The 15028-nt window shown below is 40.1% G+C and overlaps 1 long non-coding RNA gene across 1 annotated transcript in view; it reads right to left on the bottom strand.

Annotated features, from left to right (window-relative positions):
- Window positions 1–245: 245 nt before the first annotated feature.
- LOC129456453 (uncharacterized) overlaps window positions 246–15028 on the bottom strand; it is a 244754-nt gene continuing 229971 nt past the window's right edge. Inside the window, exon 3 of the long non-coding RNA XR_008648777.1 lies at window positions 246–309. This is a non-coding gene — a long non-coding RNA (uncharacterized LOC129456453). The remainder of the gene's footprint in view (window positions 310–15028) is intronic.

Raw genomic sequence — 15028 nt, 5'->3', positions numbered from 1 at the left:
ACATTAAAGCAATAAATACTGGACACTATTACTTCGCTAACAAGTTAAAATTACACAAATTAGTTAAGAGATAATGAACCGTTGTCTGACTACTTTGTACCATATGGCCCTGCTGTTGTGTTGCTGGTCAAAAGTCCTCAAAATGTCGCCTAGAAAAAAGTCGAACCTCATAAATGGCACAAAAAGAGCCCATATTATCTGTTATAATGCAGTTTTCTCATGACAAACAGACCTGGAGTTGTGTTTTGTTTCATTCACACATGTTTAAAACACAAACCCTGCATATTTACGCTGAGTTCTTCTCTCAAACTGAAAACACTCTGTTCCACCTTGTGATGTCATCATGTGGTAATACTGGAAGTGCTCCAATGTGTTTTGAAACTCCACACACCTTCACTAGAATCATTTGGATCATTTCAGCCTTGGAATTTCCAATCTCTACTGAACTAAAGTTAAAAGGTTAACTTGTTAACTTGAAACATAACACTTCATGACATCACAAGGTGGAACAGAGCATTTTGAGCTTTGGAGATGTTACAGACTAATAATAAAGTGTTACTCAAACATGTGTGAATGAAACAAAACACAACTCCAGGTCTGTTTTTGAGGAGGTAACAACATTATAACATGACTTAAAGCTCACCAGAGTCAGTTTTGTGTAATATAGAACTTTAATAAATGGATTTTTAAATACACAACACAGCAATGTCCCGTAGCCAATAAACAGAGCTGAAATGATGCTCGCCTAACGACGACAGTACAGCTATATTGGCTTTGGCCTGCTGTTTCTGCCTCATGCAAAGGGGCACTGGAGCTGCGGTGTGTGTTGGCAGCTCCATGTTGCCTTTGCCTGCTGCGCACAGATCTAGATGTAATATTTAAAAGTCTCTGGGTTTTGGATCCTGGTTTGTGACAGCTCTCTCTGCAGGGGGCGCCCTAGTGCTGGAACATCGTTGTTAGTGTAGGATTTAAAAGAGCAGATATATCTTCTCTAGTCATTAGTCGGATGTTTGTGAATCGTTTGGTACCTCCTACTTGCAAGAAAATTATGTTTTTTTGATATGATGCTTGAAAGTGATATCAACGTAAAAATGTCACAGTGATGCATTGTGGGGGGTATATGGATCAGACTGGAAGTGCTGATCTTATTAGGATAGGGCATCTGAATTATTGTAGAAACTGTACCAAGACAGAAAAATGCATTTTTTAAATAGAGAGTTTCATTAAAAGCAGAATGGACCAATAATTAGCCATAAAGTAGACTTATTCACCCCTCTACAGCTCAAATCTTATCGTACTGCAACAAAAATACCCCCAATCACCACACTTTAACAAAGAAAAAGTACTCATAATAAATACTGATGCTAAAACTATAGCTTTCCAGATACAATAAACTCTGTGACACTTCTGCTCTGCTTGTCGCTGTGTGCTTAACGGCTTTTGGCTCACTCGTTATACAGTATGATATGGAGATAGCTTCAGTTCAGCCTGGAAGAACTGACCTGCTCCTCAGCCTTCAGCACCTCCTCCCACAGCCATTTCAGTTTGTGCCAAGCCACACCTCCTCCTCAGCAAACCCTCGGCTTCTCGTCCTCTTCATTCTCCTCAGCCTCACCTCCACCACCTCCACTGTCCAGACCCCGACCCCGGCCTCTCTCCTCCACTCTGGTGGCTCAGAGAATAGACTTTAAAGCAGCTCTGCTTGAGACAAGTCTCTCCATGGACCAGCACCAAAGAACATCTCCCACATGTTAGAGCCACATGAGCCATCTCACACTCTGAGGACTAAACCTAGACTAAACCAGGACTAAACTAGGACTGAAGCAGGACTAAACCTGGACTAAACCAGGACTAATCCAGGACTAAACCTGGACTAAATCGGGGATGAACCGGGGCTGAACTAGGAATAAACCAGGACTAAAAAACAGGACTAAACCAGGGCTAAACCAGGACTAGACCAGGCCTAGACCAGGAGTAAAACAGGAGGACTAAACCAGGACTAAACAAAGACTAAACAAAGGCTAAACCATTACTGAACAGGAATTGAACCAGGACTAAACCAGGTCTGAACAAAGACTAAACAAAGACTAAACCGGGGCTACACTGGGACTGAACCGGACTAAATATGGGTAATTAGCATTTCAGTTTTGTGCAGTTAAAACCTGGGACAGTCTTCCTGAAGATGTGAGACAGGCCTCTTTAAATTCAGGCTCCAGACGGTTCTGTTTAGCTGTGCATATGACTGAAAGGGTTTTATTCTGCCTCTTTTCTCTATTACTTTGATGATGATTATTTATGTTTTAATTTGTTGTATTGTGATTTTAATGTCTTTCTTATTTTGTAAAGTTCTTCCCTTGCCTACCATGTCTTTTACCAGGGTCTGATCGCCGAAGAAAGCTCATTTAATAAACCCAGTATTCTCTTGTTTCATGTCTTTAATCGTGACACAATTGTTAATTGCACCAAATTCCACTATTGACCCAGGTCTACGTGTCTCTCCGAGTCTGTACTGGCTGAAGTAACATGATAAAAATCTGCAGCAATACTTTGAGATGTGAATGTATTGAAAAGTCCAGTTCAGAGTTATGGCAGATATAAAGGATGGAGCTGTGTGGAAAACAAAACTTGAGTGTCTTCAGATCTATTTGAGCTGTCAGACCAGAGCAGACAAATCCCAGCTGTATTGATGTGTATCTGTTCCAGTGTCTGAAGTATCGGCTCAATACACCAGCAGACCATTTGGAGCTCTTTGTAACACGAGACACCAGCAAAAATTACTCCATTTATGCCTCGGCCAAAAGATAATTAGCCTCATTACCAGATCAAGAAAAAGCTTTTTATACTGATAAGTAATTTGCCAAGCCATTATACTTGTATTTACAACAATTATTTTCTGAATCAAAAAATAGGCTTCATAATTGGGGCCAAAACTCCAAAGTGGCTTGGAAACAGCAGGTCTTAGAAGATAAGAGAACTGATATTTTTTTCATCTAAAAAGTTCAACGAAATATAAAAGTTACAAAGGTTTGAAGATAATGCTATAGCCTCAGAATAACAAAGGCAATAGCACAGACTACGAGCCCAAACTCAAATCAAGATTGACAGCGCTGAAGCTTGACTTTTCTCACGGATAAAAAAGTCTCAGAAACATCTTAAAAAAAAACAAAACGTGAAAAACAGAGGCAGTTCATTTTAAACGGTTCATATTAGGCAATTTTCTGATCTATGTTATATTATAATGCTGTGTTTTGTTACATTCACACATGTTTAACACACAATCCCTGCATATTTAGGCTGAGTTCTTCTCTCAAACTGAAAACACTCTGTTCCACCTTGTGATGTCATCATGTGGTAATACAGGAAGTGCTCCACTGTGTTTTGAAACTCCATACACCTTCACTAGAATCATTTGGATGATTTCACAACTGGATTTACCAATCTCTACTGAGCTAAAGGTAAAAGTAACTACCACTTTATGACATCACAAGGTGGAACAGAGCATTTTGAGCTTTGGAGATGTAACAGACTAATAATAAAGTGTTACTCAAACATGTGTGAATGAAACAAAACACAACATATAGGGCCTTTAACACAGTTTGCAAGATATTCCTCACTTACCTTACACATTCCAAGCATCCTAATTATTTACCATGATGAGTTTATAAGCACTTTTCACCACTGTCAAAGGCCACAGTTTTGCCTTTGCGGTAATGCTAAAAATCAACTACCATGCCAACAGCACACTTTTTGATTATCAGAAAATAAAAAACTTTTATAATTAGATTCAGACAGCATGTAGCGGATGCAACACTTCAGGTGCTGCTTATACGGTATATATTTACTGTGTATATAAATGGACATAGCTAACCTGCTAGCTGTTCCAAATAGGAAGTGCTCATGGGCGCACTTCCGGCTCCATCGACTCTGGCTCCAGTTCACTTTCTATTGAAAACTGTAACTGCAGCTGTCAGACTCATCATTGTGATCTTAAATGTTCGTATCAACTCCCTCTACATGATCGTGGGGTTTTTATTCCGCTATTTTGTCTGTAAATCAAGATATGAACATTAATAACAGACAAAAATCAGGCGCCTTTGTTCCCTGTGGTCGCTCCTGCTAGCCTTAGCTACAGGTTTGATTGTCAGCTTTGCTAAGTTTATGGGCGGGAAGGAGCGTTACCTTCAAAAGCCTCACTCCGGATTGGTTCTTTGTTGCTATGATATTTATGGCCAGAATTCCAAGTATGGAACTCTGCTCCAAATTGGTCCCTATAACTGCACGCCTCAATGAGCTTCATTTGGAGCTGATCGTCACACTCCTTTAGTCCACTTCTTTATGCAGTCTATGGGTAAGACATTTTGTTCAAATAAATACGTGGAAAAGAATTGGGTACAAGACCTTTAAAATAAAAAAATAAAAAAACTAAACGTGGGTGGCAGTTAAACATTTTTTGCTTTGAATTATATAAATGTAGATCTGATTTATGAACAACACAAACAGCAAATTTATGACGTTTATTATTTAAGCTGCATAGGAAGACACAGAAATGTCAGCAGTAACAGAACAGGCGACATAACACAAAGGGCAGTTGTTATATTAGATTGACTGCATGCTGCGCTCTGCAAGACGAAGTAAACCAATAACAGGGTAAGGATTGTGCTGCTGTGATGTTTCTGCCTATAACCTGAGGTACTATGGAACAATATTACACATACTCGCTCACCTTCACGACGACAGGACAAATAACCAAATATTACACTTGTATAACCACAAAACGCCTTCAGACAAGAGGCCAGCAGCACTCGAGGCCACATCACATTTACGCTGAATAAAATGCCATCTTGGGAGCGATGGACCAACAAAACCAAAACAAGTGCCGCGACAGGCTAGCAATCACATAAAATCGATAAACACACATGTACGCCGCCGGTCCCACTGACTCACGATAACCATGTTTCTTTCTACAGCGCCTCCAGGGGGAAATAATAATAATACCCAATAATAATACCCGGACATCTTCATGTATAAGATTCAAGAAATAACACTTACATACCAGTGAAGTGTAGCAGCTACTCCAGGGCAGTACTTTCTTACATTTAAAATATTTAGTAGCCACAAAAACAACTTGGGGTTAAAATGATTATTAAGAAGTGGCCGAGTTTCGAGACAAGTTCAGTATTTGGAATTCTGACCAGGAGTATCATAGCGACCAAAGAGCCAATCCGGAGCAAGGCTGTTGAAGATAACGCTTCTTCCCGCCCGCACCGCTGGTTTAGCAGAGAGTGGGCGCTTAGCAACACTGTCAATCAAATCTGTTGCTAAAGATAGCATGGGCGACAATATCTTAATTTACTGGCACAATAGCAAAATAAAAAACCCAGGATCATGTAGAGCGGGTTAATACAAACTTTTTAAGACCAAAATGACGAGTCTGACAGCAGCAGTTACAGAGAGAGGGGACACAGTTTTTCAATAGAAAGTGAATTGGAGCCGGAATCAATGGAGCCGGAAACGCGCCTATGATCACTTCCTGTTTGGAACATGACAGCTAGCAGGTTAGCTATGTTCATTTATATATATAGTCTATGGTAACTAAAGCTTTTTGTTTACTTTAGTAAGTAAACTAAAATCTCAAAAGATTTTAGCTTACTTACTTTTTCCAACTGTGTTTCTGGAGCTTTGACTGACGAGGATGATTTCCATAGTGATTAACAATTCAAAACTAAACCTCATACTGTATATTTTAAATGTGGAAACTTCTCAAAATTCCTTGCATGCATTATAACGTGTGCTTGTTTCCAGTGAGTGCTGGTCAATCTGTTTTTATTGTCTAATGACAGATGCTGTTGTGATTTCGGGCTTTATAAAAAGCAGCATTGTCTCGCTGGAGGGATCGCCTGCTGTTATGAATAGGACTTTTCGGGACAATTCAGTTTTAGTTTATTTCCTAAATATTTTGAAGTAGACATTTCTTTTAGATAATCACACATATTTACACCATCAAAAGTTTGGACACACGTCTCATCTGTGTTTTTTTCTTTATTTTTACTACTTTCTACATTTTATATAGACTCAGAAGAAGTCAAATATATGAAGTAAGAAATATGGAATTATGTAAAAAAGAAGGGAAATAATTCAACTAAATATATTTTAAATCCATCCCCTTGCTGCCGCTGATCTGGGGCCAGGTCGTGGGGGCAGCAGTCTGACCAGGGCGGTCCAGACTTCCCTTTACACATGCACATCCTCCAGCTCTTCTGGGAAGATCCCAAGGCGTTCCCAGGCCAGCAGAGAGACACAGTCCCTCCAGTGTGTCCTGAGTCTTCCCCGCGGCCTCTTCCTGGTGGGACATGAACACCTCCCCAACGAGTCGTCCAGGAGGCATCCAGAACAGAACACTGAGCCACCTCAGCTGCTCCGCTCCACGTGGAGGAGCAGCGGCTCTACTCCGAGTTCCTCCCATGTGACTGAGCTCCTCACCCTGTCTCTAGGGGAACAGCCAGCCACCCTGCAGAGTTAACACATTTCCCCCACTTTTATCCACCATTTTGTCCTTTGCTTTGTGGACAGCTGTAAACCCTTGTCTTTCTCTCAATGAGCTTCTTGATGAAGTTCCCTGAAATGGTTTTCACTTGTCATTTCTTGGCCCTGGAACAACTGTTAAGAGTGAAAAGCAGGGATAAAAGCAAAGAGTAAAGGCTATTTTTATGTTTTAAATGTGAAACACGTTTTGAGTTATTCGAGTTATTTGAGTTCATTTCTGGATTGCTACATTCCATACGTGTCCATTCTGAGTTTTGATGTTTCAGTGAGAATCAACAGTGTAAATAATCATGAAAATAAAGAAGAAAATAAATGAAAAAACATGTCCAAACTTTTGACTGGTCGTGTAAATTTTTTATTAAAAACAGTCATGACTATTTACTCCAACCTTTTTGTGGACCAGCACTTAACATAATATCATTTTCAGGGAGCTGGTCTAAAGCAGCAGGGTCGGTAATAACTCAGCCTGTCATGATAACACATTTTGAAGTCCGATATATCGCTGAAGTAATTACAGACGATAAACGCTAATATTGAAACTGATTTATGCCACTGAAACAACAACCCAAGAGCAGATTTAAACCACAAAAAATATTCTAAATCTACAATATTGTTACAAATCATGAGCTGGAATGAATAAACAGCAGAATGAAACACTTTAGTCGTTAGTTTGCATCTGTAATGAGCCAAAGAAGTTATTAATTCAACCTTTTATAGCTTAAATCTGATCATGTAGCCAAAAAACTATCCCCGTAATGCAAAGTAAATGTACACATGATAAATACTGACCCCAAAAAACTATAATTCCAGCTTCATGTAGTGAATGGTAGGTCGATATAGAGATTGACATGACAGGCCTAGTAATAACAGTGCAAAACGCATACAACGCCTACAAAAATGACCTTAATACTGATGTCTGCTGTTTACCAGGTTAATTTGTACCATATTTTCAGATAAAAAGGTGATTCTTCCTTCTAAAAGATGTTTATTTTCCTCTGGGACCTGGTACCAGATGGCTGTATCGCCTGGTGGTTGGGGACCCCGCGCTTTATAGAAAGACTAGTTCCTTATCACTGGCATTAACATTTTAAGTATACTTATTTAACTAGCTGTTTATGTTCCTCCTGCCGTAAAGGTAAACATCTTTGGACACTGCAGGTCTTAAATGTCCCTCTGTGGACGTAGGGCAGATGGTCCATTCACCCAAACTGCGTCATCAGCTCCGTGTCCAGGGGCTGAGTCCACATCTCTCCACAGGGCAGCACAGAAAGAACCACTTAAAAAAAAAAACAACAACTCCTCCTCTCCAACTCTACCCCGGCGATGGAGGGCAGGGCCAAAGAAATACCCTTTAGGCGACAGAGGGGAAAGTGTATCTGCTCAAGCACACAATGAATTTAATCAAAGCATTTAGCTCAAACAGCCTTGGCGAGGACGGGATGGAAACGGCTCCATCGCTATCGAGTGTCCTCCATTTTGGCTCTGTGTTGCCTCATTCAGACCGGTCCCCCGCGGCTCTTCTAATCTGCCGGCGGAAACGGACGATTGGCGTCACCTCCCGACACCTCGGGGCTGACGGGGAACGCGGGATAGTCTGTTAGGTTTGGAGAGGAAGCCGTGAGAGAATGGCGGGCTCGTATCTGGAGCGCGGCGGGGGCTACATTGCTCTCACTGGGAAGCGTTCGATTGGATTTGAGTGTGTCCCAAGCGAAGTGTGTAATGTATAGATTATAAAACACCTGAGTCTGCGGTATTGTTGTACTTGGAAAACACAACAGATATTGAACAGTGCCACATGCTGCTGCTGGTTATTGATTACAGTGATGTTACATAAGGAACTTTTTTTGACAAAGTGAAAGAAAGGTTAAAATCAGACCTGTTCTGCAAATGGGCTTTTCAGAGCTTTTAACCATGTTATAGTTGTTTCAATCTCATTTACCCTCTCAAAGTTGTATTTAGAGTGATTCATGTTTAAGTCATCTTTAATTGCTTATTTTCAAGACGCCATTTTGTAGATCTACCCCCGTTTTCACCTCCACTGTGACGTACGCACTTCCTTGTCCAGTTCTACTTTCTTAATTGGTGATAGTCGTAGGATTCAGCAGCGTGTGTAGTCATTTTGGTAAAGATGAAAAAAATAATTGGCTACTCGCTAGTGTGATGTGCAGCTATCCATAGGGGGCGCCGACAGCTTCACGGCTCTTTGTTGTGATGACGTTTACAGCAACTTCAGCTTCCATTGGTCAGCGGATTTGTTTCTTTTATTAAGTCGTTTTAGATGAAAATTGTTATTTAAAATGTCCAAATTATAACATAAAGATCCACATGTGTCAGAGATTATAACTGTAGAGACACAAGGACAATAGGGCTGATTTAAAGATGCACTATGTCAGTTTGCTGTTGGAGGGTCCGCCAGCTACTTTCTCGTTTTGCCTGAAATGTTCCATAGCATGGGATGAAACTTATATATACATAAGTCTTAGATTTATCTATGTGTTGTCAGGTGTGTTGCTTCCTAGATGAAGCAGCAACATGTTCATACAGTATGTTTCAGTGAAGAGAGTCGTCAAATCTGTCACTTACACATGAAGGTAATTAAGCAAAGATTAGAATACATAAAATATATTATTGATATTTTGCAGTGACATCGCTCTGGGGGTGCACTGGATGTATGCCTATGGTGGAATGCTCAGCAGTTAAAATGATGACACGACTTGGGTTTTCAGTACAGTCATTTATTTTATGTTATTTACTTATTTTATTTATTTCTTGGATCCACATTGAGCTGCATTCTCACAGTGGTACACACCATACTCTAAACACAAACACATATATCATGAAATGTGCCGTCTAGAGGTGATTTATAATGATCGCAAAAAAAACAAAAAAAACAAAAATGTGTTCATTGTTAAAGTAACTCAGTTCAAAGTTAGTTTCAAATCACCAACCAATTTGTAAGAGGCAAAACCTCTGGAGCCATATTTTCATATTTTCTCCAAACAAAATATGAAGTATGAATGCGGTAATTGAATTTTTCTGTCACTGTTGGTAAAAACATTTTTCCTTTTTCTGTTCCTCTGTCAGAGCTGAACATCTGCATGTGTTCTTCACTTCATTGACTTTGGAAACCACAGGAAACAAAACATAACAGAACAGGTTAGACTGAAGCTGAAAACATCTATATTTGTATTTGTCACAAGAAACCTCAGATGTTTTAGCACTTAGTTTGGCAACGGAATCAAACTCAAACAGCTTGTCCTGCAGATTAAACGCTTTCCAAATCTGCCCCACCAGAGCGGACAGCCCTGTTATTCCAGAGGATCCCTGTTGTTTTGTGACCAACTCTTTCTCGTCTCTCTGGGTCTGTTGCACTGGCCCCTCTCCAGCCCGGACTAATCTGTGTGTGTAAACCAACAGGCCACCGTACAACTGCCCACCCCGAGCCCCACCTCCACTGGGAATGAAAAAAACACAAGCTATTTTCACTCACTACCAATGTGAGGCTGCAGTGTGCTGCTGGGTGATGTGGGCTGAGACCACAGACTGTATAAAGAAGTGGACTAAGCAAGTGTGATGTCACCATGGATCTATTAAAATAACTGCATAGGGTATTGCTAGTTTAAAGTGAGTTTGATTAGTGGCTACTTATTGGTACTACAATGAAAAAAATCCCTCCCACCCAGAAAGGATTTTTCTCATAGAGCACAATGTCATCACAAACTGCTCGTGTTCGGCTGACAGGGACTGACAGGGACTGACAAGGCGCCTTCAGTTTTCACAAAGGTTGAATTTTGTGACGATTTTTACCTATTTTCAGATCATAAACTTTTTCTCAGCTCAAAATCCGTCTGTTGGCTTAAAAAAAAAAACTTTTTAAATGTTAGCTTTGGCTACGCTCTATGTCCGCTCTAGCTAAGCTCAAGCTCTGATTGGTTAGAGGGGTCACATGGTCATGAACGAGCTGCAGGTTTAGAACATGCTTCAGAAGCTCCTGGAAGCATAATTTGTCATTTATTTATTATTCCCTTGCTTCCACGCAGCTGCTCCGCTCTGCTTCCTCTCGTCGTTCAAAGTCTCATGAGGGGTAGCTCATCTGCACATGGTCCATGGACAGGACGCTAACCGCTAAAGGCTAAACTCGCGACATGCGCCATTGAGCACAGCCCATTGAATTCATCGTTTTGACCACGGGGCTTTGACGTCACCCACAGCTTCAGCTCCAGTCAAATGAAGCTGATCGAGGCTAGAGCAGTTACAGGGTGAATTTGGAGTCAAGTTCCATATTTAGAATTCCAACCCCAAGTATCATAGCAACCAAATAACCAACCAGAAGCGAGGCTGTTGAAGGTACCGCCCCTTCCTGCCTGCATCATAGTAAGCAGGCACTTAGCAACGCTGTCAATCAAACCTGTTGCTAACGCTAGCAGGAGCAACCTCTAATTTGTCTGTTATTACTGTTTATATTTTGATTTACAGGCACAATAGCAACATAAAAACAACAGTATCATGTAGAGCGGGTTAATATGAACATTTAAGACCAAAATGAAGAGTCTGACAGCAGCAGTTACAGAGAGAGGAGCCACAGCTTTTCAATAGAAAGTCCATTGGAACCTGAGTCAATGGAGACGACTAGGAGGTTAGCTATGTCCATTTATATATACAGTCTACAGCTTGGACATGAAATAGTATTTACACGTATTAGAATGGGCCTCAAAGCTCTACATTGTGGTCATTCTCACAGAGCATGTATGTTTTTGAGGAGGTAACATCACAACATGTGTAATATAAGACCTTTAAGATGCAATAAATACATTTAAATCAAGCATATCTCATCTCAAACATTTCCAAATAAAGACTTTAAAACTTAGCAAATGATTATTTTCTGACTGCCAACATTAAGGACGTGTAACACAAACAGGAAGCCGTTCACACTTTGCCAAAATCAGACAATGCCGATATGATTAATGCTATTGACATCATTTGTTCATCATTGTAGCAGACAATTTACGCAAAGGAGGCGGAGGAGGAGGTACAAATGAAAACCCTCTTCATCGCGACGTCCTGGTTCTTATCAGAGACTGAGAGGAAACTATAATTGAGCCACAAACAGCCATGAAATTGCTCATTACGATCTTATTAGCCTTGAGCGCACAGCAGACGTAACCTGATGCAGACGACACAGAAGCAGACGGCGCTCGGAGACTCGGGGAAAGAGTGTACAGTGCAAAGGGGTTGGCTGGAAGTAGGTCTCATACAATTAATTATAATGAGATTAGCTTACACCAGATAATATGCTAGCTTTCGGGGATGGGTGATATTACCAAAAAATGTATTTCTGGATTTTTTTGTGATTTAAGTGTTGCACAAAACATGAAAACACTGTAAAATAAATTGCTCATCTTATCGCAAATAAGAGGAATGACGACTAACACAATCATGTAAGTTCATTATATTTAGAGGGCTCATATTATGCAGTTTTTTGATCTGTTATAATGTCATTTCCTCATCACAAACAGACGTGGAGTTGTGTTTTGTTTCATTCACACGTTTAACAGAAACCCTGCATAATTAGACAGAATTCTTGTCTCAACCTGAAAACACTCTGTTCCACCTTGTGATGTCATGTGGTAATCATAGACTGTATATGTAAATGGACATAGGTAACCTGCTACCCACTGTGGTCCAAGCATTGGTGCACTTACAGCTCCATAGACTCTGGTTCCAATTCACTTTACATTGAAAATCTGTTGCTCCTCTCTCTGTAACTGCTACTGTCAGACTCGTCATTTTGGTCTTAAAGTGTTCATATTAATCCGCTCTACATGATCTTGGTTTTTTTTATTTCGCTATTGTATTCGCTATTATAATAAACAAATGAAGCGCCTTCTTCCCCCAAGGTCGCTCTCACTAGCGTTAGCAACAGATTTGATTGACAGCGTTGCTAAGTGACCGCTCCCTGCTAAACAAGCAGTGCAGGCGGGAAGGGGTGTTAACTTTATCAGCCTCGCTCCCGATTGGCTCTTTGGTTGCTATGATACACATGGCCAGAATTACAAATACAGAAATACTCGACTCCAAATTCGCCCTATACCTGCTCTAGCCTCGATGAGCTTCATTTGACTGGAACTGAACACTGTGGGTGACGTCACACTCACATAGTCCACTTCTTTATACAGTCTATGATGTAATACAGGAAGTGCTCCACTGTGTTTTTAAACTCCATACACCTTTACTAAAATTATTTGGATGATTTCAAACCTAGATTTGCCAAGATCTACTGAACAAAAGGTGAAAGGAGTTTGAAAACTATCACTTCATGACATCACAAGATAGAACAGAGCATTTTGAGCTTTGGAGATGTAGACAGACTAATGATAAAGTGTTACTCAATCATGTGTTATTGAAACAAAACACAACTCCAGGTGTGTTTTTGTGGAGATAACAGCGTTATAACACGGCTTAAACCTCACAAGAGTCCATTTTCAGTTATATAGGACCTTTAACAATCAAATTAACTAAATAACAAGAAAAAGTACTTACAGAGGCCAGATTTGTTGCGTCATATAAATCACAAAATACGACTTTGGCTGTAGGATATTTAAAGTGATGGCCAAATTAAAACCAACTTCCAAGACATTCATTCTCCCCTCTCCACAGCATATTGTGAAAATTAGCACTTGGATATTCACTGGTTCACAGCCAAAGTAATGCGATTACAAAATCATTATAGAAGTTATTGTTATTTATGCATAAAGTCCAAAGCAAATAATGAAGGTTAATTTAATCTGGATCGATATGGGTGAGGAACAGTACTCAAAGGTAATGAAAAGCTATTGAACCAAGTCCCGCTCTCAAACAAAGTGGAGTTGAGGCCTTAAAGTTGTCAATGTGTGCTTCTAGGATGGTTTATGGGCTCTGCACCTGGCAACCGCACCAGTGCAGACTCTTATAATTCCAAACATAGCATTTTGTCTATTTCGCAGAGCTGCTTTTCATAATACACGCAGTTATTCTCCCATAATGTTGAAAAAAACACGCATTTGCAGACAGCTGGGAGCGGTTAGATTTATGCTTTTACAGCCTCTTGCAGATTACAATCCTCAAAACGTATCCGCAGACACAAAACAAATGGTGCGTACGAGCGACTGCGTTTGTCTCGGCTTATCTTCAGGACCGAGACACAATGGAGCAAAATGAGGACTGTTCATGAAATGGCAGAATTCAAGGGCCATGTGACACTGAGCAGATACGGTGGAGGGGCTGGGCAGATAGGGTGGAGGGGCTGAGGAGATAGTGTGGAGGGGTTGGGCAGACAACGGAGAGATAAGAGCGTTTCTCTCAATAGATGTACAGTTCTTGGTCGTTACCTGCTTCCTCCCATTAGCCGCTGCCAAACTCCAGCAGGTTTACAACAAGGACGCTCCCACACAAAGCTCTGAAGACAAATGGTTTTATATTCTGGCTACAAACTTTTCTCAAGCTGCAAACTGTAATTGCTCTGTGATAAGTTGGATAAGATTTTGCTTGTTATTTCAGTACAGTTAGGTATGAAAACTAAAAAAATTGTATCTATATCAGAATCATGTTTAAAAGTCCTATATTACACAAAGTTGACTTGAGGTGAGGATTAAGCCGTGTTATAATGCTGTTACGTTGTCAAAAACAGACCTGGAGTTATTTATTATTAGTCCGTCTACATCTCCAAAGCTCAAAATGCTCTGTTCCACCTTGTGATGTCATGAAGTGATAGTTTTCAAGTTAACAGCTCCTTTTACCTTTAGTTGAGTAGAGATTGGCAAGTCCAGGGCTGAAATGATTCAAAACATTATAGTGAATGGAGTGTACGAAGTTTTAAAACACAGTGGAGCACTTCCTGTATTACCACATGATGACATCACAAGGTGGAACAGAGTGTTAAACATGTGTGAATGAAACAAAACACAACTCCAGGTCTGTTTGTGATGAGGAAACAGCATTAGAACATAGACCAGAAAACAGTGTATATAATAGAGGCAGGGGCGGGGCCAGACATTTTGGTGGGAGGAGCTAAGATGGGGCTAAGGTCTTGAATATAATGCTCACTGAGTCTCAATTAGAACAACAATTTAAGTCAAGATTGGATGTGCTTTGAAAATGGGGCAAAAATCTTTGGGGGAGGTACTGACCATTCTAGGGGAGGCTTGGACCCCTCAAGTTCCACGTCTGGCATCGCCCCAGAAGATAAGAATATTGTCTGTGTTTATTTATTTATTTATTATTTTAATTTGTATTTATTTATTCTTTTAGTCATTATTTTACCACTTTTTTATATTCCTTTGTTTTTTTAAGCATGACTTTGTATATTTATTACTACTATTATTATCATTATTATTATTATATTGTATTATTACTAAAAGTATATTTATCCTTATTGTGTATTTATTTATTCATTATTTATATTATTTTACCACTTTTTTTATAATGCCTTTATCTATTAGGCATGATT

This window comes from Periophthalmus magnuspinnatus, chromosome 8 (assembly GCF_009829125.3).
Source record: "Periophthalmus magnuspinnatus isolate fPerMag1 chromosome 8, fPerMag1.2.pri, whole genome shotgun sequence".
Lineage (NCBI taxonomy): Eukaryota > Metazoa > Chordata > Actinopteri > Gobiiformes > Gobiidae > Periophthalmus > Periophthalmus magnuspinnatus.
Note: the sequence above shows the minus strand (reverse complement) of the source record. Positions and strands in the feature narration are given on the sequence as shown.